We start from the raw sequence: 16500 nt of genomic DNA on the forward strand, positions 1-16500 counted from the left end.
AATCAATAAATGTAATCCAGCATATAAACAGAACCAAAGACAAAAACCACATGATTATCTCAATAGATGCAGAAAAGGCCTTTGACAAAATTCAACAACCCTTCATGCTAAAAACTCTCAATAAATTAGGTATTGATGGGACGTATCTCAAAATAATAAGAGCTATCTATGACAAACCCACAGCCAATATCATACTGAATGGGCAAAAATAGGAAGCATTCCCTTTGAAAACGGGCACAAGACAGGGATGCGCTCTCTCACCACTTCTATTCAACATAGTGCTGGAAGTTCTGGCCAGGGCAATTAGGCGGGAGAAGGAAATAAAGGGCATTCAATTAGGAAAAGAGGAAGTCAAATTGTCTCTATTTGCAGATGACATGATTGTATATCTAGAAAACCCCATTGTCTCAGCCCCAAATCTCCTTAAGCTGATAAGCAACTTCAGCAAAGTCTCAGGATACAAAATAAATGTACAAAAATCACAAGCATTCTTATACATCAATAACAGACAAACAGAGAGCCAAATCATGAGTGAACTCCCATTCACAATTGCTTCAAAGAGAATAAAATACCTAGGAATCCAACTTACAAGGGATGTGAAGGACCTCTTCAAGGAGAACTACAAACCACTGCTCAAGGAAATAAAAGAGGATACAAACCAATGGAAGAACATTCCATGCTCATGGGTAGGAAGATTCAATATCGTGAAAATGGCCATCCTTCCCAAGGTAATTTACAGATTCAATGCCATCCCCATCAAGCTACCAATGACTTTCTTCACAGAATTGGAAAAAACTACTTTAAAGTTCATATGGAACCAAAAAAGAGCCCACATCACCAAGTCAATCCTAAGTCAAAAGAACAAAGCTGGAGGCATCACACTACCTGACTTCAAACTATACTACAAGGCTACAGTAACCAAAACAGCATGGTACTGGTACCAAAACAGAGATATAGATCAATGGAACAGAACAGAGCCATCAGAAATAATGCCACATATCTACAACTATCTGATCTTTGAAAAACCTGACAAAAACAAGAAATGGGGAAAGGATTCCCTATTTAATAAATGGTGCTGAGAAAACTGGCTAGCCATATGTAGAAAGCTGAAACTGGATCCCTTCCTTACACCTTATAGAAAAATTAATTCAAGATGGATTAAAGACTTAAATGTTAGACCTAAAACCATAAAAACCCTAGAAGAAAACCTAGGCATTACCATTCAGGACATAGGCATGGGCAAGGACTTCATGTCTAAAACACCAAAAGCAATGGCCACAAAAGCCAAAATTGACAAATGGGATCTAATTAAACTAAAGAGTTTCTGCACAGCAAAAGAAACTACCATCAGTGTGAACAGGCAACCTACAAAATGGGAGAAAATTTTCGCAACCTACTCATCTGACAAAGGGCTAATATCCAGAATCTACAATGAACTCCAACAAATTTACAAGAAAAAAACAAACAACCCCATCAAAAAGTGGGTGAAGGACATGAACAGACACTTCTCAAAAGAAGACATTTATGCAGCCAAAAAACACATGAAAAAATGCTCACCATCACTGGCCATCAGAGAAATGCAAATCAAAACCACATTGAGATACCATCTCACACCAGTTAGAATGGCAATCATTAAAAAGTCAGGAAACAACAGGTGCTGGAGAGGATGTGGAGAAACAGGAACACTTTTACACTGTTGGTGGGACGGAAAACTAGTTCAAACCTTGTGGAAGTCAGTGTGGCGAATCCTCAGGGATCTAGAACTAGAAATTCCATTTGACCCAGCCATCCCATTACTGGGTATATACCCAAAGGACTATAAATCATGCTGCTATAAAGACACATGCACACGTATGTTTATTGCGGCATTATTCACAATAGCAAAGACTTGGAACCAACCCAAATGTCCAACAATGATAGACTGGATTAGGAAAATGTGGCACATATACACCATGGAATACTATGCAGCCATAAAAAATGATGAGTTCATGTCCTTTGTAGGGACATGGATGAAATTGGAAATCATCATTCTCAGTAAACTATCGCAAGAACAAAAAAACCAAACACCGCATATTCTCACTCATAGGTGGGAATTGAACAACGAGAACACATGGACACAGGAAGGGGAACATCACACTCTGGGGACTGTTGTGGGGTGGGGGGAGGGGGGAGGGATAGCATTGGGAGATATACCTAATGCTAGATGACGAGTTAGTGAGTGCAGTGCACCAGCATGACACATGTATACATAGGTAACTTACCTGCACATTGTGCACATGTACCATAAAACCTAAAGTATAATAATAATAATAATAATAAAATAAAATAAAAAAAGAAGCTCTTGCTTTAGATGGGAAACAACAAAGCCATAAAAAAAAAAGAGTGAAGTATGAAGCACAAACATGTTTTGCTCCATATCAGAATATGAAAGCCTACAATTTAGACTTTAAAAAGAAATGTATTTTCCATAGCTTCGTACAGAGTATTTTCATATTATAGTAACTATTGCCATTGAGAACAAATCAGGATAAGCTTTGTGTTATTACCAACTACCATGGACCCTTAAATAATGCAAGAGTTAGAGGCACCAACCCTCACACAAAAATCTGCATATAGTGTTTGACTCCCCCACAACTTAACTATTAATAGCCTACTATTGACTTACCAAGAACATAAACAGTTGATTAATATATATTTTGTATGTCATATGTATTATATATGGCATTCTTACAATGAAATAAACTAGAGAAAAAATGTTAAGACAACCAAAAGGAAAATAAAACATAGTTGTTATTTATTAAGTGGAAGAGGATCATCTCATTAAACTCATCCTCAGCGAGGCGCAGTGGCTCACGCCTGTAATCCCAGCACTTTGGGAGTCTGGAATGGACAGATCAATTGAGGTCAGGAGTTCCAGACTAGCCTGGCCAATATGTTGAAACCGCTTCTCTACTAAAATACAAAAAGCCAGGCTTGGTTTGCAGGCGCCTGTAGTCCCAGTTACTAGGGATGCAGAGGCAGGAGAATCGCTTGAACCTCGGAGGTGGAGATTGCAGTGAGCTGAGATCCCGTCACTGCACTCCAGCCTGGGCAGCAACAAAGTGAGGCTCCCACTCAGAGAAAGAAAAAAAAAAAGACTTTTTCTTCCTGTTGAGTTGGCTGAAGAGGAGGAAGGGGAGGAGGAAGGGGAGGAGGAAAGGGAGGAGGAAGGGAAGGAGGAAGAGGAGGAGGAGGGGTGTCTCAGGGGTGGCAGAGGTGGAAGAAAACCTGTGTATAAATGGATCCATGCAGTTTAAACCCGTGTTGGTCAAGGATCAACTGTACTCTAGGAGAGTAGAAGTTGGAACTCGCATTCAGGCCATACTGAACTGGAAATACCATTTGACCCAGCAATCCCATTACTGGGTATATACTCAAAGGATTATAAATCATGCTGCTATAAATACACATGCACAGATATGTTTATTGCAGCACTATTCACAATAGCAAAGACTTAGAACCAACCCAAATGTCCAACAATGATAGACTGGATTAAGAAAATGTGGCACATATACACCATGGAATACTATGCAGCCATAAAAAAGGATGAGTTCATGTCCTTTGTAGGGACATGGATGAAGCTGGAAACCATCATTCTCAGCAAACTATCGCAAGGACAAAAAACGAAACACCACATGTTCTCACTCATAGGTGGGAACTGAACAATGAGAACACTTGGACACGGGAAGGGGAACATCACACACCGGGGCCTGTTGTGGGGTGGGGGGAAGGGGGAGGGATAGCATTAGGAGATATACCTAATGTTAAATGACGAGTTAATGGGTGCAGCACACCAACATGGCACATGTATACATATGTAACTAACCTGCACTTTGTGCACACGTACCCTAAAACTTAAAGTAGAATAAAAAAAAAAAAAGGAAAAAAAAGAAAAGGAAAAGGTTTGGGGAAAGGTCTGCAATTCTATTTTGGATGTTGAGGAGAAGATGAGCGGGACAGCTGCAGCTTGCTCACTTTAGAGGGTTGGCACAGTTGTGCACTGCTTTGCCAAGAAGAACATGCAGAAGGGATAGCTAACAGGCAAAGTAGACCTGGAATAAGGGATGAGGGCTTGGAGTGGAAATGGCCTATAAAGTCACAGTCTTCCCAGGGACTGGTCCATGAGTCCAGAAGTCAGATAGTTTTGCCCTTATTTTATTTTTTATTTTTTAAAAATTTATTTGTATAGACTTAGAAGGTGCAGTGCAGTTTTGTTACATGCATATATTGCCCTGTGCTGAAATCGGTGCTTTTAGTATAACTATCACTCAACTTAAAAAAAAATACCATCTGGGTAGAAAACTGATTTTTTCCATTATTCTTGTTATATCCAAAAGCTCTGTTTTTAGTGACTATTCTATCACTGTTTTTAAATGTCTCTTGGTCAAACATACAGTTTTCCTTAATACAAATACTTTGTTACACATTAATTATGCAGATTTCCACTGGAAAATGAGCATACTTTGTATCCTTCCGGCCTTGTCACTGTTGTTGGCATTATTCTAAGGCTTGCCATGAATACAGAACACCCACTGCTGTCATTTTTCAGTAAGCATTGCCATGTTTTTCTTGTCTCATATTGGCTTCCAGTGGGTTCTGATATGATTTCTTCTGCTCTGGATTCTTATCAGTATCTTGCTACCTCATTAGCAAGCATCGTTTAACAGAAACACCTGAGCTGACATGATGCTACCTTGCTCAGCCTTTTGCCTTTCTTTGGGACTGTCCAACCTAGCCTCCTTTCTCTTTACTGCAAGAAGACTGCCAGCCCTTTGTGAGCTGATAATTAATAATCAATTAAGGTTTAATAATAAAATTGCACTATATTGTACTTTGGCACCTGAAGAAATTTATTTTCATAACACCAGGAGCAGCTCGTCACCAATTATAATGAAAGTAGGTTCACAGTCTATGATTTTTTTCTTTCATATAAAATTTGTGTAACAGGAAATAATAAGAGGTGTATAAAAGAAGTGTCATGTAGCTATAATACATTGATTAATATTTGTTGCCACATTAAGTGGGCTTGGGATCCTTACAAGAAAGGTGCTATTTGAGCATAAAATATTGGTGGTGTGTCTGTACTCGCATAGCTTATAAATTATATCTTGAGAGTTCACAGACACAAAGCAAGTTTTTACCACTGTCAGCAAGCAAAGCCAATGTAGCTGTTGGAGAGGGAGCCTCCTGCATCATCAAAACAATTCCCAGCTGAGCCCTGATCCCCTTATCACTACCATAAGTGATGGTCGATGATAGTTCAGGTATAAAGAACACAGCTCCATTTCCAGGTGCCAGGCTGAACCTGATATGGTAACAGGGAAAAGATCTTCTAACTCATAAACACAGAAAACTAGATATAAATAAGGATTATGGCAAATAACTCTGATATAACAAAATGTAGTCTCTTCTGCAAAAAAAAAAAAAAAAACAGCATGTGTGGAAACAATGTATTTTCCTCCAAAACTGCAGGTTGTTATATGCCAATTAGCAAGTTGAATAAGATATTCAGGTAAAACACTAGAATGTGAGATTATACATTTGTATACAAAAGTTTTTGCCAAAATCTTATATGTAAATTTATTCATCTCTGTGCAGTTCTTAAAGTAGTAGATTCCTAATAAATGTCAATTGAATGAACCATATATCCTGGTGAGTATATGCAAATGCCACAAACTGCCAATTAAATTTAATCTGGTATTTTACCTTGCATTGCACTTGTGCTAAAACTATTCCCCATTAATTGGATTCTTTATATGTGAGGTATGTTAATCTGATCTGATACAAACAACTTGTTTTGTGGTGTTCTAATCATTTTATTCAAATTAAAATGGGGATTTGTTTAGTGAACAAGTTAAGAACACTATGGTGGAGGAACTCTACTTAGGTTTGTGTTTCATTAGATCATTAATACAGAATTAAACAGTTTATCTAAAGCATGCTTACATACCTAGTGTATACTTAGCCCTCAACAAATGTTAATAGCTCTTGTTTTCCCACTGAGTGTAAGGGCACCTTCGAAACATTCTGACATTTTGCAGTTTGCCAATGTATTTATTAGATACGTCATGTCATATAATCTATACAACTTTTCTTATAGCTTCAACTGCTAATTTGGGGTTCCTCTCAGTTCCCTAAAAAATCAGAACATCCTTAGGTCAGAACTTAAATGGCATTGCTAATTAGAGCATGAGCGCCCTCTAGTGGTAGACATGGCTAACTACAGGCTTATTGGTGAACAAAAAAAAAAAATAGGTGGTGAAAATGTTCTGCTTCTTCATTATAATGCAGTCTCTTGGAGTTAGTCTCAGACAAACAAATGAGACATCCTATATATACGCTACTCAGCCAATAAAAATTTAAACACAAATTATATCAGATTGAGGGGTGGAAGAATTTAGTTCCTGGTCCACAGGAGGCATACAGTCTAGTTCTACACATAAAGATCTACACAAAATGTTTTAAGCTGGATTCTAAGTACATTTTGGAAATATTGTAGATGAGACCAGGAATGGCTAATATATAAAGGTGAGAATCGTATTTGATAGCAATATTTTTGAAGGATGATTATTTTGATGGAGGGCCAAATATCAAAGACAGGTCAAGTTAACGTACCTGACAGACTTGGGAGACAGGGTAGAGATGGGAAATGATCAAGATGCAACATACATATGGCCATTCTTTAAAACCATAAAGAACAAATTAGACTAATTCTAAGAAACCATTAGATATTTTTATCCCATACTGAGAAGAATGGTATGTAAACAGTGACAATACAGAGAAATACCTGGTCACGAGCAAATGAATCTTAGGTTTTGTTTCTTTATGGAAACAACTTTATATACAAAGGTCTTGGTGAGAGAGTGCTACATAAAAGAGAAATTAGACATCTGTAAATGTAAGTGAATTAAAACTGATAGAGATCCTGAGACTTAAAATATATCCAAGAAAAAAAAGTAGAAATGCATATCTAAAGGAATCTACTGGATGAAAACTAAGTCAACTTTACTTTTAAATTAGTAAGATTTCAACTTTTACTTCTATTTTCTAAAATCTTAATTAACTGCAAATGTTTATGGTTTGCATAAATGGTTGGACCAAAATGTCACAAAGGGTGAGCATAAATTCCACCTGCAGGAGATTAGATATTTGCAGCTTCTGTAAGTAAGAGTTGGTACTGTGACCACCAAAAGCTTGACCACCACTGTTGAATTAGAGCTCCTCTCTCATACTTCTTAATGGTTTTGGTTGCCGATGTTATCGAGACATCCACAAAGTAGACTATGTTCTTTAGTGTTGTTTACTGAAGCAGCTGTTAAATTAATTAAGTTGGCATATTTTCCAAGTCTGATTAAGATATGTTTACTTCTGCTTTCACAAAACAGCTGTGATATGAGTACTAAGACACATCTTCTAAGAAACTCAAAATATAATTAAAATCATATTTTGTCCAGTTCAAGTAAAAGTTTACTTTTGCTTCTTCATATGTTACTTTGCACTTATAGGGAATACTGGCATATATTGAAAATGCAAGATTTTGATTCCTTTAATTTTTAGCTTAGTACTTACCCATTCACCATTATTGGTAACACATTAACATAGAGGATTAAAACATCAAAACAGACAATGCAAATGCTAAAAGAAGCTCCAGTAGGCAAGGCAGATGATCCAAGAAAGATGATTGATCTAGACATGAATTCACCATTGGTCTGCTTCCCTACATTTATGCTATGATTTGATGGAACATAATAATAGTTATGATCTGTTAACTAGAACCTAGAACCTTATCTGAGTCAAATGAAGGGAAAGAGAAAGAAGGGCATGATTTAAATAAAAGTCTGTAACACAAATAAGGCAAAAGCTCAGAGGCACCTCAACTGCTACAGATGTGCTGCATCTGCTTGCTTGCCCATTGGGGATGATGAGATAAAGAGATTAAGACATTTTCACAAAGATGGCTAGACAACAAGATCAGATCAGCAACATGACAGCTAGGTTGAGGTGTCATAACCATAGCATAGAGAAAGTGACCTACTGAACCACTTAACTCACTTATAAACAATGTTTTAATTAACTTAATGTACAAATGATATTTTATCAGGGTACAGGATGAGCTGGTTAATTAAAAAATGTCATTAACATCAAACAGAGAAAGCCAGTGATCTTTTAATAATGCCATTTTATTAAGTAAACAGCACTGGAATTTAATAATGGGGCATACATACTTTTATATCTTTTAAAGACAAATCTTACATCAAAACAACTATAACTTAAAATCCCATTTTCACATGTCAATAGTAGAAAATCTTGGTCACGATATGTGAAAAGATTTGATGTTTACTTGGAAAACACAAGGTAGTTTGTTTCTTTTTAGTGGAACTCTAACAAGGAGTTTTGTTTGTTTGTTTCTTATTTTAAGCACTGTTGTTTCTCTAATTCCAGACATTGACCTGCTTAAACCTGAACACTGTGGATATAAAAGGATACATAAGAGTACCTGATCTATAGAGCCCTTACTCTCCAAGCAGAAAATTGTAAAAATATACAGTACATAAGTTAACTCCATAACAGCAAAATTCTAGAGAAAGATGAGTCAGATAGACTAACAGTTTGTCTATTACATATATAGATATTAATAGGGAATATATAATTGTATATTATTGCAAATTAGAACATTAAAAGTCATAAAACACATGAGAATAAATATAGTCACTCTTTCTGGGTCCTGAATGAAGTGTAGCCAGGTTACCTAGTCACCCCCAAATAATGACTGAAGTCAACATTTTAAATTTGAACTGACAGAAATAGACCCTACTATTTTTAATTAAACAGATTCAACATTTCCTTTCTCTCCCTCTAAATTATCAGATAACTGCAAGGAAAAGTGCTATTACATTATCTACTTGTTTCAAAAATATATTCACACCATATTCTTGTGATAATATTGCTCTCCTTATAAAAAGCAAAAACATTAAAAGCTTTTATTTAGTTCTTGCTTAAGAAAGGAGAAATATTTAGTCTATTTACATCACGTAAAAGGTAAATTTTCTTGTTCATGTCAATGGTAAGAGGGCACCACGAATCATGTGACCGATAGCACTTCCTTCTTTACATTGGCTGCTAACAACGTTAATGGCAGACCTAGCACCATTTGTAACAAAAACATCAATGCAGTTTTCTCTATAAACCTCATTTCTGGCTTCATCTTATCTCTCCTCCTATCACTTTACCGTTTGTCTTGATCTCACTGACCTACATTTTTTATTCATTTTTTTAAACTGAATAGATTTTTATAAGCCAACTTACATCCTTTCTAGAGCAAAGCTAGTTGAAAGAAATTATGTGATATAATGACTCAAAATGCCCAAATTATCGGATCATGGGTAATATAGAATGCTGTTCTAAGAAGGGAAGAGAAGTTTCAGAAAGCTTTCTACACTCCCGACCCCTCTTTCAGGCTGCATGTGCTCAATTATACACTTTTAAAGGCAAAAACCTCATCGAACAATAAAAAGAATGCGTTAGAGCTCCTACACTTTGAATTTATTTTGTGATGTATTTAATGTGGTTATAAAAGTCCTGGTAGTTCTCTCTGTGAACCGACAGGCTGACAGAGGAGAAGAGCCAGTGGGGCAGAGAAAAAGGCACAGAAGCGGAATCTGCACAACGATCCCTCAGTTAACACATAAAGAAGATAACCTAATTACTGGAAAGCAGGAACACGAAAACAAAAAGTATGGAAGAGTGGAGAAGCATTAAATGCACACAAATTTGTCTTTGCTACAGAACAAGCAATCAGCCTAGATCCTGAGGGTAGCGATTAAAAGCAGAGACTGGGTGTTTGTACATCATTGGATGAATGAGAAGCAGCCAAGAAACAGGAAAAGACTAATTTTAATTACCAGAAAAACTGCAAGAGAAAGAACACAGAGCTAGTGGTAGACGGCTTCCAGCTACAGGCTGCATGGCACTGTACTCTCCTTGCCAATTAGAGCCAGTCAGACCCCATCGGGGGATTCAGTGAGCAGAAGAATCAGCGTCAGTCCGGGGTCAGGCTGCTCTCAAACACACATGAAAAACGGACACCAGCGGACACGGGGTGCGACCCTAGACTCCCATAGAGTTTCTTATACAGACACAGAAATAGAAAGCAGTACGTGAGATTTCCTTTCCATTAAATACAGGTGCAAACCACATTCTCTATGGAAATATATTGCAAAGGAAATGTCATATAATTTATTTAACAAATACCCAATTACCATCAACCCAATCGTGGGAATTGGAAAACGACTCAAAGACTGAGAGGAAAAAAAAAAAAAAGTAGAGAGGAGGACTGGCAGAACAATGGCACTAAAGCTGCCACACTGTGGATTTACTACCTGTGTTATTTTTCCAATTACAGCCATTGTAATATAAAAATTCAGAAAAAAAGGTTGCTGAGACCACTCCTTCGCTTTTTTTTAGAACTGACTCAACACCCCAAATCAAAGAGAAATATAAACAGGCAGAGCTTGATAGTCCTTAGATGAAACTCATAAGTGCAGAAACAAAAGAGAAGTGCTTCCCATTCAGGACTTAAGAAAATTCTGCAAAGTGAAAAAGTCCACTCTCAAACCGACCTAAGTGAACACGTCAGTCTGTGCTGCTGCTGTCAGAGGTGTGAGCCGGGGACTACAGGAATCAATCAGAGAGAAGATAGGAGAGGAGGAAGGGACTTTCGCCTGGATCTCCCGTGCTGTCTCCAGCCAGCACGTTTGCTTTGTAATCTATGAATGTTAAATACGGAGGGGTTGCAGAGCAGAAACGCTGGGGGAAGGGGGACAAGTCCTCTGTACTTAGCAGGGAAGGAAAATGCCGGTTGACTAGTGAGACGAGTGGAGAAACACAGAGAACCCTCCTGGAGGCACACAGTTCGTTAAGCCGGGGGACATGCTCAATGAACCTTTGCAGCAAGAGGCAGTGAGGCGCTGGACGCGGGCACCGGTGACAGTGCGGGCGGGCGGGGAGGGGCGAGGGGCCGCCCCGGGAGGACACAGCCAGTCAGAGGCGCGGCGCGCGGAGCGCGCAGACTCACTGGAGGAAAACACGCTAGCCCCAAACACACCAGCCGCAGGAGGCGCCGCACCTACTTCCCAATATAACCAACTACGGCGTGGGGGAGCGGAACTGCGAGAAGGCGGCAGCCAAAGTGCCATTAAAGCTCGGGGCGGAGAGGATGCGTTACCTGGGTCCCCTATGCTGCAAGAGGCACGGCAAGCTGGAGGATTCCCTCTGAATGATTAAGAACTCCGCAATTCGCCTCTGCCACAGGCTGCAAAGGACCCGAGGAACCGCTCTCTCTGAACTGTGCTGATGGGCAGGAGGATGGGAGACAGGAATTGAGAGTCACAGAGGAAGGACAGTGGAGTCTGGCATCTTATTGGTAAGTGGCTGACATTCCTTTGCCAGTGACTGCGTTCTGTGATTGTGCACTTCATCTCCCAGCCACTTAGGATTTTTGACACACTCTCTTCTGCAAAGCCATCCTTTCTTGCCATGTTGCCAGAATGTAAAAACTGTAAGATGAAGCTTTTTTAAATAAAGCTTGTTGGAAATTTATTTCTCTTACTTTAAATAATAAATTCATACATTCATGTAGTTTGTTTTCTTGAAATTCTGACTCCAGGAGTTGATTTTATTCTCTCTTTCTTATTTCTGACAATCCAAGCATAAAGTAAGAGAGTAATGCGTTTCTCACAAGATATTAAGAACAGTGTTGTAAGGCTGTGCTAACATGTTACATGAACTTCTTAACACTTTATAGCAGGAAAGAGACTGGTCGGAAGCTCAAAGCAGTAGAATCACTGCAGAGGTCTATTTTCTGAGCATTTGTAATCAATAACTCCACATTAGAGGCAGGTACATTTTAAAAAGTAATGAAGTATATAAAACTCCTAATGCTTAAGATTTAAGATGAAAAACTATTATGAACTATGTTCCATCTCCCTACCCACTCAAGTAAGATATCCTTCCTATTTTATGATTTTTGGAGATTCAAATGTGTATTGTTAGAAGGGTTCTAATAAACTGAATATTATTAGTTTATATTTTTTCAAGACACTTAAACAGCTTTTTAGTTAATTATTTTATTTAAATTGAATGACACAAAATATAGTGTTTTAATACAGTGGCTATAAAAGCAATTTTTAAAGGGAAACATATATTTGCTTTTTTAGAAAATTGGTTTTACAATGGATTTCTTTCATCAAAATTATTTTGAAGTATTGAATTGAATCCCAAGAACTTGACACAACACTGTATAACTTCAGTTATGTTTTACCTATTATAAATATTTGCATCAGCTAATTGTAGATAATTTTATGTCTGTTAATCCCCATACGTTAAAACACAGGTCTTTAGTTTTATATCCCAGAGTAGTGCATATTATATTTTTGACATTATACCCTCCTCAAACATAAGCTCGTAAGTGTTACAAAGCTGTTCAAAGTATGGTAGTTTCTCTTTTCTCCAGTGCAGGGAACTGGGAACTTTCCAGAGAGGCCACAGAGTAATTCTGAAAAATAAATCAAGATTGTCTGTTTTATGGAAATAAAAAAAACTGTCATTTTTAATCTAATATAAAATAGTGTGAGATCTATCATTCATGAGAATCTTAAGAAATTACAGTCATTTTCATTTCCCATGTATTTCTTAAGCTAGAATTTCTTGTGATCACTGCCATTTTTAAACGTTTCAAAAAATGTTTCATGAGATACATTTTGAAACACAGGTGTAAAGTTGATTTTTCTTTTTTTCTGAGTGGTTCTTAAAAACTCATAATGATCTAAATAACTTGTTGCCCAATGGCTACCACTTTTTATTTATTTATTTATTTTCACAAATGACATTCTCATAACAGATCTGACAGGACTCACCTATTTCCTCTTATGCCAGTCTTGTTTGAAATATTTCTCACACTCAATTTGCATAGAGCGGAGATCTAGATAAAAAGCAAGAAGCCAATACATTTTATGAGTTTGCTATGAAAAATATTGTAATAGTATCTTTACTAGAAAATATGGAGCCAATTAAAGGTAAAGTGACTAAACTGAACAGTATCCAAATAAGCAATTGCATTTTAGGCAAGGAATATTTCATTTATCTGAATGATCAAAAATTCTCTTTCATAACCATTGACTGGAAAAGTATAATTATATATTTAAACATTTTATGAAGGGAGTAGAGATGTTCTTCATACCATTCTTATAGCTGCTAACAACTCAGAAAGGAGAACATCTCATCTTCCATTACTATCCAGTAGTAAATGTGGCATATGTTTAGGAAGAGAAATGTTGCTGATTATATAGGTGATAAAAAATTGATTGAAATTCTCTTCCTTTTGTGTTATAATATTGACAGAAGCATTCATCATGAGGCTAAAAATACTGAGATGTTCTCATTGAGAGATATTATAATGATAGTAATAAAGTATCTGGAGCTGCAACCAGGTCTATTAATGTAGTTTTACAAATATTTCATGAGTTGCAGGAGTTTGTATTTATCATATAAATAGTAGAGAAATGGGATGTTGATTTTGTGAGAAATTTACTTTTAAGTATATAAAGTTTTATCTTTATTTTCTTAAATAATTAATGTTATACTTAGAAGTATTAAGGATTTTTTTCTGAAATTAAATGAAATATAAAGGCAATATTCAAGAATTTAGAACAACTGTTTTAATTCACCTAGGTTCTCCCATTTCAGTTACATGCAAGAACTTACTTTCAATTATGCAATATTTGTTGAGATACTATTGTTCTTCAGCCTTTAAATGTATTAAACTAGACAAAATCCCTGATGATTTAAAGTAATATTATTGGAAGTTACAGGTGAGTGACAACAAGAATTTTTAAAAGAATTATTGTTTTCTAAAAATACATTTTTATTTAATTGGCAGTTTCATGATCATTAAATATGATAGGAATTCCTGGGCACTGGAACAGATTGACCCCAAATATATCTGAAAACATTGTGAAAAGTCTCATGTTTAATCTGTTAGGTATTGTATTTTGCCTTATTTTGTTATTTTAAAACCTTCTTCTTCATATTCTTTTCTAAAAGATGTAGACTGGCTTAATATTATCTCCCATATAGCAAAAATTATTAAAACAACTTGTTAGTGACCACTATTTCTTTTCTAATTTTGTATTTTCAATGATAAGGATTTCAAAAGTTATGGCATTGATAAGAGAATTGAAACTCTGAGCTTCATAATTCTATTTAATACTCTCTTCCTCCTTTTGTGATGCTGTTATTCTAATGTGTGAGCTGGTGAATGAGAGTTCATGCTAAAATAAACGTATCATTCAAATACAGCACAAATCTCATGATTTATTAATGATTAATTGCAGAACCCTTAGGAAACAGTGACAGAATAAATACCATTTAATATTGGAAGGGGCCGTGTGAGCTCGTATTTTTACCTATTCATAATAAACAAAGTTTCTTCAGTAATAAACAAGGGTATAAAGAGGTGAAGTGATGTGTTCAACATTGCAAGTAATGTAAAAAGATGGAATTAGAACCCACATCTGTTAAATTTCAAGATCAGAGCTTTTTATAGCTCATACTTCATTTTATACTGTGGACATCTTGATTATTTTTGTATCTATTCAAATCAAATCCTTATATTAGAATATAAGTATATGTAATTTCCTTGTTGCCCCTGATTATCTGTAAAACATTGTCTTTTAACGTTAGAAATTTAAGATCCAACTGTATTAACTCAGTGGAAACTGCTATACCCACATTCTCTTAACCAACAACTATAGAACTAAACTGCTAGATGTGAACTTTTTCACAGTGAACTTGGTATGCACTCAACAGCTACATCAAATGACAGAAGTGTTTTTTTTTTTTTGACAGTTTTAGTTAGGAAACTTGAGAACCTTTTAGAGTATTATAATTAAGTAGAAAAAAGGATTTAAGTGATTTTATTCCATGGCATATGTATAAGGGAACATCCATTTGCCCTATAATACTTTTTGGTTTTTCCCAGACTGGCAGGTTTTCTTCTTTTCCTAGTAATAAATGTTTAATGGAAGCCCTAAATCAAATAGAAACTAAACAAGAAATGTAGATGAGAGTGTATTTCTGTGTTTGACAAATTTTGGGTAAAATTTAATTCATGGGCTTTTTAAAGGTAGTAGCGATTTTAGATCATTTGATAATAAAGCAGAGAATATATCTCTTGAAATATGCACTACTCTTCTGTGTTTTAAAGTTCAAATGTCAACTTGTATATAAATTCTAGTTTTTCTGTTACAAGATTAAAGGAGGTTAATAGAGAACAAATTTGAAACTGTAATAGTATTTAATCGTCATTGTATCTGAACCAAAGTTTACCTATGCTTAATTTTAATAATGTCATATAAATTATTTTAGAATGAATGTATACACTAAAAATTCCTCAGTAGAACTGAATATGATAAAACATAAAATTACCATAGCGCAATGGAGTGGAAGGCGGTTTAAATATTGCTGAATTTCTGGTATTACATTGCTTTTACAGATGCCTTCTCCTGATGCTTTAATTGTCAAATTATGACAAGCAATTTATGTGTTTGGGGGAATGAATTCAAGTTTTAAGACTCTTTCTTTAAACACTGAATATTTAAAGATGGCGCAATAAGTGTAGTGTAGTAGAGATGAGCTAAAAGACTGTGACTAAAAAGGTTAGTATTTTATCTGAAGTCTTTTATATCCTAAGTGTATAACCCCAATTTGCAAATAAAATAAATAAAACATAAAACATTTCCTTGAAGCCCAATGAATAGTCATTTTAGTTCTTTGAATTTTTACTTTCCTTAGGTATTTATTTTCCTAAAACTTACATTCAATTCTTTAACATTTTCAAATAACAGTAATCTTAGTAAGAAGGAGTAGTTATCTGAGACTGAAGTTAAATGATCCAGAATTGATTTTGTGAAAATTATACATATTAACTGTTTTAAAAATATATGACTGTGTTTGTTTGTTTCTCATTCTTTAATGTGGTCTTGTTAGTAAGTGCCACAGTGAGTAATTTAAAGCAATTTCAACATTAATTTACTCACATAAATGGTCTACTGTGGACAGTGGCAGTACAAAGTAAAAATATAAAAGAGAATAAATAGTTCACAACCTGGCGGAGGAAATACACCCATAGGGTGAATATAATTCAATGTGAAGTGTGCAGTCATAGAGGTATATGTGACTAAGATACAGATTTTCAATATTTCTCCTTCTGGAGACTTCTGTTACTTTTCTCCTAATGAGTCTTTCCAGCTTGGACAATTTCATGTTAACATTAGTTCTCTAATTGCTGCATTTACTTTCCAGTGCCTAAGTTATTTTAAAGTGACTTTGGTTCCAAGATTCACCTAACCACTTTAAATGAATGTTGTGTTTTTTTGACATCTCATTATGTTGCTAATTTTAATA

General features: G+C 35.9%; 1 long non-coding RNA gene across 1 annotated transcript in view; it reads right to left on the minus strand.

Annotated features, from left to right (window-relative positions):
- Positions 1-12207: 12207 nt before the first annotated feature.
- LOC129015215 (uncharacterized) overlaps positions 12208-16500 on the minus strand; it is a 94978-nt gene continuing 90685 nt past the window's right edge. The window contains exons 4-5 of the long non-coding RNA XR_008494512.2: positions 12954-13018; positions 12208-12592 (exon numbers count right to left, since the gene is read on the minus strand). This is a non-coding gene — a long non-coding RNA (uncharacterized LOC129015215). The remainder of the gene's footprint in view (positions 12593-12953; positions 13019-16500) is intronic.

This window comes from Pongo pygmaeus, chromosome 18, assembly GCF_028885625.2.
Source record: "Pongo pygmaeus isolate AG05252 chromosome 18, NHGRI_mPonPyg2-v2.0_pri, whole genome shotgun sequence".
NCBI classification, from domain to species: Eukaryota; Metazoa; Chordata; class Mammalia; order Primates; family Hominidae; genus Pongo; species Pongo pygmaeus.